Source organism: Ursus americanus, chromosome 32, assembly GCF_024610735.1.
Source record: "Ursus americanus isolate L20-20 chromosome 32, mUrsAme1.1.p, whole genome shotgun sequence".
Taxonomy (NCBI): domain Eukaryota; kingdom Metazoa; phylum Chordata; class Mammalia; order Carnivora; family Ursidae; genus Ursus; species Ursus americanus.
The window spans coordinates 12,481,774-12,495,774 of record NC_142158.1 but is presented as its reverse complement, the minus strand read 5'-3'; positions in this window follow the sequence as shown (position 1 = coordinate 12,495,774).

The window sequence follows — 14,001 nt, the reverse complement described above, 5'->3', positions numbered from 1 at the left end:
GAAAATGCATTTTCTTACCCTCATGTGAGCCTCGATGTTCTCATCTGTAAAATGGGGTTCATAATAGTATTTGCTTCAAAGGTTGTTATGAGGATCCACAGTTAATATGAGTAAAGAGCTTAGCGTGGTGTCTGGGCCGCAACAGTGAGTGACAAATGTCTGAGAGTTCAGTGACGAGGATGACAGTGAGATGGTGCTGATGAGATGATAAATGGCCACTTCCTGAGCTCAAAGAAGGTGGTTCGGGTGGGGTGCCTGGGTGGCTCCGTCATTAAGCGTCTGCCTTCAGCTCAGGTCCTGATCCCAGGGTCCTGGGATTGAGCCCCACATCGGGCTCCCTGCTCAGTGGGAAGCCTGCTTCTCCGTCTCCCACTCCCCCTGCTGGTGTTTCCTCTCTCTCGCTGTCTCTCTCTGTCAAATGAATAAATAAATTTTTTTTTAAAAAAAAGGTGGTTCAGGTGATCAGTAAATCAGTGATTGGAGGTCACTGAAGGAAATGATTTTTCCTTGAGGAAACTGTTTGCAAACTTCCAATTTGTAGTTTTCTGAATCATCTCATTTGTACTGGCCTACTGATCACATACAGATCTCTTGCTTTTGGGTTTTTAACACTTACTTAAAGGCAGAACTCTACCATATCCTCACAATTTACATGTTAATCATTTTGACCCATCGGCCTAGCTTTCCACATCATTCTGTATCTTTGCACCTCCATTTTTTTTTATTCAACAAATGAATTTATCAGAGTCCCCACTTCTGTCCTGAGCCTTGTGTCAGGTGTTGATGACTCAGCAACAAACAGGACACAGTCTATGCCCTTGGAAAGTTTCCTGGTGGCAGACAGAGAGACAAGAAAGGGGTTTCAGTGCAGCGGGGTACTTCTTGTGGAGGGAGCATTCCCAAGGCTGCTGTGAGAGCTCAGAGCCCCAGCCTTACATGAGGGCAAAAGTGGAAGGGTGTGAGCATTCCTGGTGGGGACAACCACAGATGCAAAGGCCCAAAGGCAAGAGGGCACAGGGACAGGCAGGGCTGGGGAAGACAACATCAGGCAGCAAGCGTCAAAAGGTGAGTCTGAAGAAGTCAATGGTGGTCAGGACCTTAGTAGCTGGGCCAAGGAGTCTGGACTAAATTCTCCGTCCTTAGCAGGGAGCTGGCAAAATAGACCGGTAGTTTAGATAGATGTCTAGAGCTGTAGGATGGAGGACAGAAGGGAAGAGGACAAAATGGATAATGGGACCCCAGGCAGGAAAAAAGCTCCCCAGGTAGGTAGGAGCTACTCTAGGTAGCTGAAATATTTCAAATGGCTGATGACGGTGCTCATGATAAAGCATAAGCAAAGGCAATGGGGAACAGCAGACGCAAAGAGCAGGATTCATGGCACCAGAGGCAACCTGGGCCCAAACACATATCCAGTGTAGACCCTCTTAACCAGTGTGCCTGTGCTGGGGAGGCAGGAGAAGAAAGATTGTCTTGGGCCTTGAATCCACCCTCTGTTGCCCACATTGGAACAAGAAGGAGAGGTAAGAGTCAGGGATGGCACCTGGACTTCCGACTTGGACAAATGTTTTCATGTCATTTAGTGAGACAGAGACAGGAGAGAAGGGGTAGCCCTGGGGAAAGGGCAGGAAAAGTAGAGTGAGTTCAGTTAAGACATGCTGAGTTTGAGGCACCTAAGAGACTTTAGAGTAAAGACTTCTGGGGTGCCTGGGTTGCTCAGTCAATTAAGTGTCTGCCTTCAGCTCAGGTCATGATCCCAGGGTCTTAGGACTGAGTCCCGCATCAGGCTCCTTGCTCAGTAGGGAGCCTGCCTCTCCCTCCCCCTCTGCCTGCCACTCCCCCTGCTTGTGCACTTTCTCTCTGTCAAATAAATAAATAAAATCTTTAAAAAAAAAGACTTCTGAATGCAGCTTACAAGGCCCTTCTTTTTTTTTAAGATTTTATTTATTTATTTGACAGAGAGAGATAACAAGAGAGGGAACACAAGCAAGGGGAGTGGAAGAGGGAGAAGCAGGCTTCCTGCTGAGCAGGGAGCCCAATGCAGGGCTCGATCCCAGGACCCTGGGATCATGACCATAGCTGAAGGCAGACGCTTAACGGCTGAGCCACCCAGGTGCCCCAGTTACAAGGCCCTTCTGATCCAGCATCTCTTACCTATCCAGCCTCCCTTCTCAGTACTCATACTGGGCAGTTCCTACAAAGAATCATGTTCTCCTCACATAATACAGCCTTTGCACATGCAATTACTACCACCCAGAACTCCCCCCAAAACCATGCCACTCTACCTCTCTCCCAACCAACCCGTTCATCCTTCAAATCTTGGTTTGGGTACCAGGACCTCCTGGAAACTTCCCTGACCTCCCCCAGTTCCACGTTAAGTGTCCCTCTGTGTGTTCTTGCCATTCTCTCTACATCCCAATCATTATCTACCATAGGGTTGCATTTATCTGTTTTCCAGTCTCTTCCTTCAAGATGACCTAAGCTTGCGGGGGGGGGGGGGGCAGGTGCTCACCAATGTGTCCCTAGTGTTTGGTTCAGTGCCCGGAACATAGTAATGGCTTAACAAACACAGGCGACATCTGTAGATGTGAGAGGTCTCTGTGGCAAAGAGAAACCACCACATGTGGAACATAGATCACCTATTTACCTCACAGTTTATGTCACTTAAACATGGGCTCAAAACTCCAACATGTTCTGAAATAGAACATTACGCTCTTCTAAAACTGAAAATTGTCTGATAGGCACTGCTAAGAGCAATCTGATACAGTAACAGTTTCTGGCACATGCAGCTCATTTTAACAGATGCCAATATGACATACCGTAAGTTGTCAGGTCTGCTCCAAAAAGAAAACTCAGCCAGTTCATGTTCCACTTGCCAAATTAATTTCATTTGACGTTCAATTTGTATCCTAAGGTACTGTGGATTTAAAACAGCAGATTAGAGAAGTGTTCCATATGACAAAATCAAATTCTCAAGTTATTTTTATTGTAAGACTGTCCCGACAGTGATATCTCCAATCAAATATGTTAATTATCTAAAATAAATTCATAGATTTTAAATAAAATACTTTTCTCCTCTTTCTTATCCTAGCATTGAGTGAAGAGCATGCATCAGCTCACCATAATCACAGCGAAAGGAGATAGCAGGAAGTTAGAACTCTGTGGGCTTGAGAACAGAAAGGTGAGTTGAGGGCGCCTGGGTTGCTCAGTCGGTTGAATGTCTGTCTTCTGCTCAAGTCATGATTCCAGGGTCCTGGAATCAAGCCCCACTTCAGGCTCCCTGCTTACACAGAGTCTGCTTCTCCCTCTTCCTCTGTCCCTCCACCATGGCAGTTCTAGTTCTCTCTCTCAAATAAATAAATACAATCTTTTAAATAGAAAAAAAAAAAAAAAAAGAAAGCTGAGTTGAAACCTCAGATCCTCTATTAAAGGGAGTCTCAACCCCCGTTGCACATTAAAATCACCTGGACTTAGAGGCACCTGGGTGGCTCGGTTGGTTGTGTCTGACTCTTGACTTCGGTTCAGGTCATGATCTCACAGTTGTGGGGTCGAGCCCCGAGTTGGGCTCTGTGCTCAGTGTGGAGTCTGCTTGAGGTTCTCTCTCTCCCTCTCCCTTTGCCCCTCTCCCTGCTCAAGTGCTCTCTCTCACTCTCTCTCTCTCTCCATCTCTCAAAATAAATAAATAAAATCTTTTTAAAAAATCACCTGGGGTTTGTTTTTCATTTTGTTTTCTTTCAATACCAATACCTGGTCCCAACCCAGACAGAACAAATCAGAATCTCCTGAAGTATGGCATGACATTTGCATTTTCTTAAACTCTAGGTGATTCATGCATGTGTTTATGAGCTATGTGAATTTGGGCAAGTAATTTAATATCCCTGGTATACAAAATGGACTGTAGTAGACATCCACCACTGTCATGGCTAACCACCCAACTTTTTCTTTTAATTTAACAGTTTTTTGCTAGAATTAGGCTTAAGAAAATATCCATACATTGCAAGTAAGGAGTTAAGATGGCAGAGTAGTAGAGGGACCCTATGTTTTTCTTGTCACTTGAACACAGCTAGATAAATATCAAATCATTCTGAACACTCAGGAAATCAGTCTGGGGACTAAAAGAACAAACTGCATAACAAGAGGGACAAAAGAGGCCACACTGTGGAAGGTAAGATGTGTGAAGAGGTGAATTGGGGGGGGAAAGAATTGCAGGTGCTGTGGTGGGGAGGGAACCCTGATCACAGACAGAAGAGAAAGAGAGAAAGAAAGCAGCATTTGGGGGGATTGCACAAGAAAAACACTCCCCCAAAATCATCGACTGGGAAAATGAGAGGGGCTGATTATCACAAAATTTTACAAGCAACAGAGCTCAAAGTCTGAAGTTTTAGAAATCCATGCTACTGCCAGGGTAGACCCTGGTGGGAGTAGTGGTGCTTCTGTGGAGGAGGGCAGAGGCCTGCGAGTGGACAGCCTGGTCTGAGGATTCCCTGGCTTGAACTGGGAGAGACATTTCCCCTTCTTGGCGTGCATTTGGGAGAGGGGGCACTGCCTCTCACCGGACAAAAGACCCAGCAGGTATAACTGAGCTGCTTCATACACCAGCATAGCAGCAGAGGCACCTGCTGAGGAGAGCTAACCTGGAAGGCAGCTTTTGGCTGCACTTTACCATAAGCTCTGAGCCCCTCTACGGTCATGTGACTGCTTTTCTGGGACAAACCAGCACCAGCCACAACATGGTGAGACCCTCCCCCAGAGGATCAACGCAGATCCACCCTGTTCCAGGTCCCTAAAATATGGAGTTTTGAAACCCAGCTACATGTCTGAGATAAAACACAGGAGCACTGTGCCACCAGGTGGGCAGAGGGCTTGGACACACACAGGGTGAAAACAGGAATCTGATGGAAGCCTGGGATACAAGAGGGGAGACTGTTCACTCTTCTGTGAGGGCTTCCTAAACAGCGGCAGGCACAAACTTCCCTCTCCAGGGAAGAGAGCAGGCCCATGCCATTTTCACCCCTCCCATCACCATGGATGGACTTCAACAAGCGGCACAGCACCCACTGGGGAGGCTTGAGCTGCTTGCACCAAGCCCCACCCCCCTACACTCTGGAGGTGATTTTTACTAGAGCAAGTATGATTGAGAGCCAGAGCTGCAGCAGACCCCTCCCCCAAAAGACCAGCACAACGCCCCACACACACACACATACACACACCAGGTCTACTGATCAGAGTGCTGCAAAGCTTCAGCTCTAGAGAAAATAGACCAGGCATAGGCTTTCCTAACACACAAGAGCCAGAGACCTAAGCAAAATGCCAAGACAGAGGAATTCATCCAACCCAAAGGAAAGAACAAGAAGAGGTCATGGCCAGGGAGTGAATCAAAACAGATATAAGCAATATGCCTGTACCAGAATTTAAAACAACAATGGTAAGGACAATATCTGGGCTTGAGAAAAGCATTGAAGAAACCAGAAAGACCCTAACTGCAGAGATTAAAGAACTAAAAACGAGTCATGTCAAAATAAAAAAATGCTATAACTGAGATGCAAAACTGACTAGATGCAATGACTACAAGGATGGAAGAAGCAGAGGCACAAATAAGTGATATAGAAAATAAAATTATGGAAAATAATGAAGCTGAAAAGGAGAGGGAAAGAAAAATATTGGTACACGAATATAGACTTAGGGAACTCAGCAACTGCGTAAAGTGTAATGACATTCATATCATAGGAGTCCCAGAAAAAGAGAGGAAAATGGGGCAGAAGGTTTATTTGAGCAAATTATAGCTGAAAATTTCCCTAATCTGGGGAAAGAAACAGACATCCAAATCCAGGAGGCACAGATCAAAATCAACAAAAGCCAACCAACACCAAGACATATCATCACAATATTTGCATAATACAGAGATAAGGAAAACATCCTGAGAGCAGCAAGGGAAAATAAATCCCTATCTTACAAGGGAAGACCCATAAGACAGCTGCAGACATATCAAAAGAAACTGGGCAGGCCAGAAAGAAGTGGCATGATATATTCAATGTGCAGAATGGGGGGGAAATATGAAGCCAAGAACACTTTATCCAACAAGGCTGTCATTCAGAATAGGAGAGATAAAGAGTTTCCTAGACAAACAAAAACCAAAGGAGTTCATGAACACTAAACCAGCCCTGCAAGAACTATTAAAGGGGACCCTTTGAGTGGGAAAGAAGACCAAAAGCAACAAAGACTAGAAAGGAACAGAGAAAATCTCCAGAAACAGTGACTTTACAGGTAATACAATGGCACTAAATTCTTATCTATCAATAATTACTCTGAATGTAAATGAACTAAATGCTCCCATAAAAAGACACAGGATATCAGAATGGATAAAAAACAAGACCAATATATATGCTGCTTACAAGAAACTCATTTTAGACCTAAGACCACCTTCGGATTGAAAGTGAGGGAATGGAGAACCATCTATCATGCCAGTGGATGTCAAAAGAAAGCTGGAGTAGCCAGCTTATATCAGCCAGCTTATATCAGACAAACTAAATTTTAAACCCAAGACTATAACAAGTGATGAAGTAGGGCACTATATTGTAACAAAGGGGTCTATCCAACAAGAAGATCTAATAATTGTAAATATTTATGCCCCCAACTTGGGAGCACCCAAATATATAAAACAATTAATAACAAACATAAGGGAACTCATTGGCAAGAATACAATACTAGTAGAGGACTTTAACACCCACTTACAGCAATGAACAGATCATCTAAGCATAAAGTCAACAAGGAAACAATGGCTTTGAATGACACACAGGACCAAATGGACTTAACAGATATATTCATAACATTTCATCCTAAAGCAAGAAAATATACATTCTTTTTGAGTGCACATGGGACATTCTCCAGAATAGATTACATACTGGGTTACAAATCAGGTCTCAACCAGTATCAAAAGACTGGGATTATTCCTTGCATATTTTCAGACCACACTGCTTTGAAACTTGAGGTCAACCACAAGAAAAAAATTGGAAAGACCACAAATACATGGAGGTAAAAGAATATCCTACAAAAGAATGAACGGTTCAACCAGGAAATTAAATTAAAGAAGAAATTAAAAAATACATGGGAACAAATTACAATGAAACCATGATGATCCAAAACCTTTGGGACGCAGAAGGGCAGTCATAAAAGGGAAGTATATAGCAAGACAGGCCTATCTCAAAAAGCAAGAACAATCTCAAATACACAACCTAACCTTATACCTAAAGGAGCTAGAAAAGGAGCTAATATAGCCTAAAGCCTGCATTAGAGGGGAAATAATAAAGATTAGAGCAGAAATAAATGATAGAGAAACAAACAAACAAACAAAAAAGCCCAGAAGAATAGATCAATGAAACTAAGAGCCAGTTCTCTGAAAGAATTAATGAAATTGATTAACCCCTAGCCAGACTTATCAAAAAGAAAAGAGAAATAACCCAGGTAAATAAAATCATGAATGAAAGAGAAGTGATAACAACCAACACCAGAGAAATACGAACAATTATAAGAGAATATTATGAAAAATTATACGCCAATAAATTGGGCAATCTGGAAGAAATGTATAAATCCCTAGAAATATACAAACTACCAAAACTGAAACAGGGAGAAATAGAAAATTTGAATAGACCCATAACCAGCAAAGAAATAGAAACAGTAATCAAAAATCTCCCAATGAACAGAAGTCCAGGGCCAGACGTCTTCCCAGGCAAATCCTACCAGACATTTAAAGAAGACTCAATACCTTTTCTTCTCAAACTGTTTCAAATAATAGAAATGGAAGAGAAACTTCCCAACTCATTCTACAAGGCCATCATGACCTTGATTCCAAAACCAGACAAAGACCCCACTAGAAAGGAGAATTACAAGTCAATATCCCTGATGAACATGCACACAAAAATCCTCAACAAGATACTACCAAATCAAATCCAACAGTACATTAAAAGAATTATTCACCACCATCAAGTGGGATTTATTCCTGGGCTGCAGGGGTGGTTCAATATTTGCAATTCAATCAATGTGATTCACCACATTAATAAAAGAAAGGATAAGAACTGTAATGCAGAAATGCATTCCTTAATAAACGCAGAAAAAGCATTTGACAGAATACAGCATCCATTCTTGATAAAAACCCTCAACAAGGTAGGGATAGTCGGAACATACTTCCATACCATAAAGGCCACATACAAAAGATCCACAGTTCATATCATCCTCAATGGGGAAAAACTGAGAGCTTTTCCTCTAAAGTCAGGAGCAGAACAGCAATGTCCACTCTCACCATTGTTATTTAACATAGTACTAGAAGTCCTAGCCTCAGCAATCAGACAATGAAAAGAAATAAAATGCATTCAAATTGGCAAGGAAAAAGTCATATTTTCATTATTCACAGGCAACATGATACTCCATGTTAGAAAACTGGGGCGCCTGGGTGGCTCAGTCGTTAAGCGTCTGCCTTCCGCTCAGGGCGTGATCCCGGCATTATGGGATCAAGTCCCACATCAGGCTCCTCTGCTGGGAGCCTGCTTCTTCCTCTCCCACTCCCCCTGCTTGTGTTCCCTCTCTCGCTGGCTGTCTCTCCCTGTCAAATAAATAAATAAAATCTTAAAAAAAAAAAAAAGAAAAGAAAGAAAGAAAATACGAAAGACTCCACTAAAAAAATGCCAGAACTCATACACGAATTCAGCAAAGTCACAGGATATAAAATCAACATTCAGAAATCTGTTGCATTTCTATATACCAATAATGAAGAGGCAGAGAGAGAAATCAAAGAATCTATTTCATTTACAATTGCACTGAAGACCATAAGATACCTAGGAATAAACCCAACCAAAGAGGTAAAAGATCTGTACTCTGAAAACTATAGAATACTTATGAAAGAAATTGAGGATGACACAAAGAAATGGAAAAACATTCATGGGTTGGAGGAACAAATATTGTTGAAATGTCTATACTACCCGAAGCAATCTGCACTTTGATGCAATCCCTATCAAAATACCACCAGCATTTTTCACAGAGGTAGAACACACAATCCTAAAATTTGTATGGATCCACAAAAGACCCTGAATAGCCAAAACAATCCTGGAAAAGCAAAGCAAAGCTGGAGGCTTCACAATTCCAAACTTCAAGCTATATCACAAAGCTGTAGTCATCAAGACAGTATGGTACTGGCACAAGAACAGACACATAGATCAATGGAACAGAATAGAGAACCCAGAAATGGACCCACAACTCTGTGGTCAACTAACATTCAATAAAGCAGGAAATAATATCCAGTGGAAAAAAGACAGTCTTCCACAAATGGTGCTGGGAAAACTGGACAGCCACATGCAGAAGAATGAAACTGGACCACTTTCTTACATTGTACACAAAAATAAATTCAATAAGGATGAAAGACCTAAATGTGAGACAGAAAACCATCAAAATCCCTAGGGGAACACAGGCAGCAACGTCTTTGACCTCGGCCATAGCAACTTCTTGCTAGACACATTTCCAGAGGCAAGGGAAGGAAAGCAAAAATGAACTACTGGGACTTCATCAAGATAAAAAGCTTCTGCACAGTGAAGGAAACAATCAACGAAACTAAAAGGCAGCCTACAGAACGGGAGAAGTTATTTGCAAATCACATAACTAGTAAAGGGTTAGTATCCAAAATCTATAAAGAATTTATCAAACTCGACATCCCAAAAAACAAATAATCCAGTTAAGAAATGAGCAGAAGACATGAATAGACATTTATCCAAAGAAGATATTCAGGTGGCTAATAGACATATGAAAAAATGCCCAACATCACTCAGCATCAGGAAAATACAAATCAAAACCACGATGAGATACCATCTCACACCTGTCAGGATGATTAAGATTAACAACACAAGAAATAGCAGGTATTGGCAAGGATACGGAAAAAGAGGAACCCTCTTACACTGTTGGTGGGAATGCAAACTGGCACAGCCACTATGGAAAACAGTATGAAGTTTCCTCAAAAAGTTAAAAATAGAACTACTCTACAATTCAGCAATTGCACTACTAGGTATTTACCCAAAGGATACAAAAATATTTGTTCAAAGGGGCATACAGACCCCAATGTTTATAGCAGCATTTCAACAATAGCTAAATTGTGGAAAGAGCCCATATGCCCATCAACTGATGAATAGCTAAAGAAGATGTGGTATATATGTGTGTACACACACACACACACACACACACACACACATACACAGAGGAATACTACTCAGCCTTCAAAAAGAATGAACTCTTGCCATTTGCAATGACATGGATAGAGTTAGAGAGTATAATCCTTCATTAGATGAATGGTAGCATGCTATTAACACTTTCTCCACCTTGCTTTTTTCACTTAACCATATATTCTGGAGATCATTCTGTACCATTATATAAAGATGGTCTTTATTCCTTTTGGGAGCTACATAGTACTCTGTACCCTACTTCTTCAACCTGTCCCCTATTTAAGGACATTTGGGTGTTTATAATTTTTGTTATCATAAAGAGGATGGCATTCAATAGCCTTATACACACGTATCTTTTTGTTGCCATGTTTTTGTCAGTATCCTATGGAATCAATCCTAGAGGTGGAATTTCTGGGCCAAAGGCTAAACATGTTTGTAATTTTGCTAGACACCACCCAATTCCCCACATGGGGATTATATCATCATGCTGTAACCTGAAATGTATGAGTTCCCATTTCTTCATATAGCCTACCATAGAGTGTGTTCTCACCACTTTGGATTATCGCAAATATGGTAGACAAGAAATGGTATCAATGCGGTTATGATTTTCATTCCCCTTATTATAAGTACATTTTTTGTTATTATGAGAACATAGTGTAAGGACAAATTACCCATGTTTTCTTTTGGTACTCATAACCTTTTATTTTATACATTTAAATCTCTAATATATTTGGAATCCATCTGTGTGTGTGTGGTGGGACCTATTGAACATCATTTATTAAAAAGTCCATCTTTCCCCCACTGATTTGAGATGTTGCTTTTATTGCATATTAACAAATATAACTGGGTCTATATCTGGATTTTCCATTGATCTGTCTCTCCAAATGTCAATACCACCTTGTTTTGATTATAAAAGATTTATAATAAAGTTTTAAAGGGCTCTCCCAGCTCCCACCCTCCATTGCTCTTTTTTCACCCACAGAATTTTTATGTTCTTTCTTGCTTGTCTATTCTTCCTAATGAACTCTTTACTTATCCAGTTCCATATTAAAAACACACACACACACACACACAACTACCTGTTATTTTTTATTAGAATTTAGGAATTTATAAATTAATATGGCATGTCTGTCCATTTGTTCAACTGTACTTTTGCAGCTTTGTGTTTTTATATTGCTAGTCATATGACCTTTTATACCTCCATTTTTTAATATTTAATATAAATGGGATCTTCTCTTTAAGTTCTAACTATTGATTTTTATGTTGCTATTCTAATCTGCTGCTTTGATAAATTCTCTTATTATTTGTAGTTTCTCCATTGATTATCTTGAGTTTTCCAGATATAAAATCAAATTCTCTACAGAGTTTGACCTCTCATTTCCATTTGAATGCCTCTAATTCCTTTTTCTTATCTAAGAGCATTGGCTAAAACTCTCTCATACAAGGTTATGAAAAAGTGGAGATGGTGAGGTCTCTTGCTTTTTTCCTGACTTCAACAAGAAAACTTCTAATGTTTTCCCATCAAATAAAAAGTAAACTCTACCTTTGGGATTTTGGCACACACATGTGCATGCACACACACACTCACATACATGTATATATTAATTCCTATTTTATTGAGTGTTCTTAATGTGAATGAGTATTGAATAATGTCAAATGACTTTTCTGGGGGCGCCTGGGTGGCACAGCGGTTAAGCGTCTGCCTTCGGCTCAGGGCGTGATCCCGGCGTTCTGGGATCGAGCCCCACATCAGGCTCCTCTGCTAGGAACCTGCTTCTTCCTCTCCCACTCCCCCTGCTTGTGTTCCCTCTCTCGCTGGCTGTCTCTATCTCTGTCGAATAAATAAATAAAATCTTTAAAAAAAAAAAAAAGACTTTTCTGAGTCTATAGTGATGAGTATATGATTTTTCTCCTTAGTCATATTAACATGATGCATTATATTAACAGATTTCCTAATGCTGGGCCACTCTGGCATATTTGGAATGAATTCCACATATTTATGATGTATTTTTTATATGTAATTGGATTCTATTTGCTAATATTTTATTTATGATTTTTACATGAATATTTATAACTGAGATTGTTCTGTAGTTTTCCTGTTTAGAGATATCGTTGACAAGTTTAGGGATCAATGCTTCAGTCTCTTCGTAAAATAAATGTCCAAGTTTTTCTTCTTTGCTCTGGCGTAGTTTAACCAGCAATGAGATGATCTGATCTTTAACTTTGGTAGAATCCCACTGTGAACACATCTGGAACTGATACTTTTTTGCGAGGCAGCTGTTTTACTACTTCCTCTACTCCTTCCATAGTAATTACTATGGAATCTTTAGGATATCTTTCTCACTGGTGTCACTTTTATTACATTGCATTTTTCTAGAAAATAATTCAAATAATTTTCTAGGAAACTTCATCTAAGTTTATATTTATTTGCAGAGACTTATACAAAATAAATCTCTTATGATTTTTAAAATTCTCTGTATGGTTACTGCCCTTGTCACTTTTAATGTTGTATATTTATGCTTTCTTCTTTTTATATTTTTCAATACATACTAGCTATTGGTTTGTTAATTTTGTGAATTTTTCAACTTTTGCAATTTCAATTTATTCATAAGTTTTGTTGTTATTGTTGCTTTCTTTTGTTGTTGTTTTCTTTTGTTGTTATTGTTTCTCTTTTGTTGCTATTGTTGTTTTCTTACACATTTCTTTTATATTTATCACTTCTTTCCTGGTGCTTTCTTCTGGCTTATTTTTAAATTATTTATATTTCAATTTTATTTTAATTTATTTTTCATTTTTATTCATGTAAATATTTCATAGTATAAATTTTCCTCCATAACTGCATTCATAGATCCATAGGATTCTGCTATTTCACCCTGTGTTTTCTCATTGACCCAAGAGTTGCTTATTAAAATGTTTTTACATTTCTAAAAGAAGTCTTTTTAAATTTTTTTTATTAGTTTCTGATTCTACTGCATTGTGGTCAAAAAATCATGTTTTCATTACTTTCATTCTTTAGAATTTATTACTTTTCAAATTTATGTATTTTTTGTGATTTAAGATGCAATCAATTTTCATGAATATTCATGTGCACTCAAAATGAAAGTATGGGAGGCTGACGATGACCTCCAGATATATCAGGTTCTATCCCTAGAACCTGGAAATATATTACTCTGTAAAGGAATATGAAAAAGGGTCTTTGCAGATATGATTAAATTAAGGATTTACAGATGGGGAAATTATCCTGGATTATCCCATTGGGCCCTCTAAGAAACAACAAATGTCTTTATGAGAGAGGGACAGAGGGAGACTTGACAAATACAAGGGAGAAGGGTGTGTGAAGATGGAACAGAAAGAAATCCGAAGATGCTGACCTTGATTGGAATGACGCCGCCTGCCAACACCTTGATTTTGGTGCAATGAAACTAATTTTGGACTTCTAGCATCCAGAATGTGACAAAATGAATTTCTGTTGCTTTAATCCACCAAGATGGTAGGAATTTGTCACAGCAGCCATAGGAAAACTAATATATAAGCTGTTTCCTTTATTTATCAGGTTTCAGAGATTTGCACATATGTATATGTTCTATATTACTGCTTATCTTTCTGGATTTTCTATATTCTTTCTGATTTTTTTTTTCCCACTTGCTCTGTCTCAGATTGAGAGAGATACACTAAAGGCTCCTATTATTCCTGAGTTTCTACTTCTCCCGCCATCTCCTGTCGTATCTGCTTGGGCGAAAACTTTGTCATGTTTTTGGGCATATAACATTAATCACTATTTTATCTTTATCCCATCTTGTAGCCT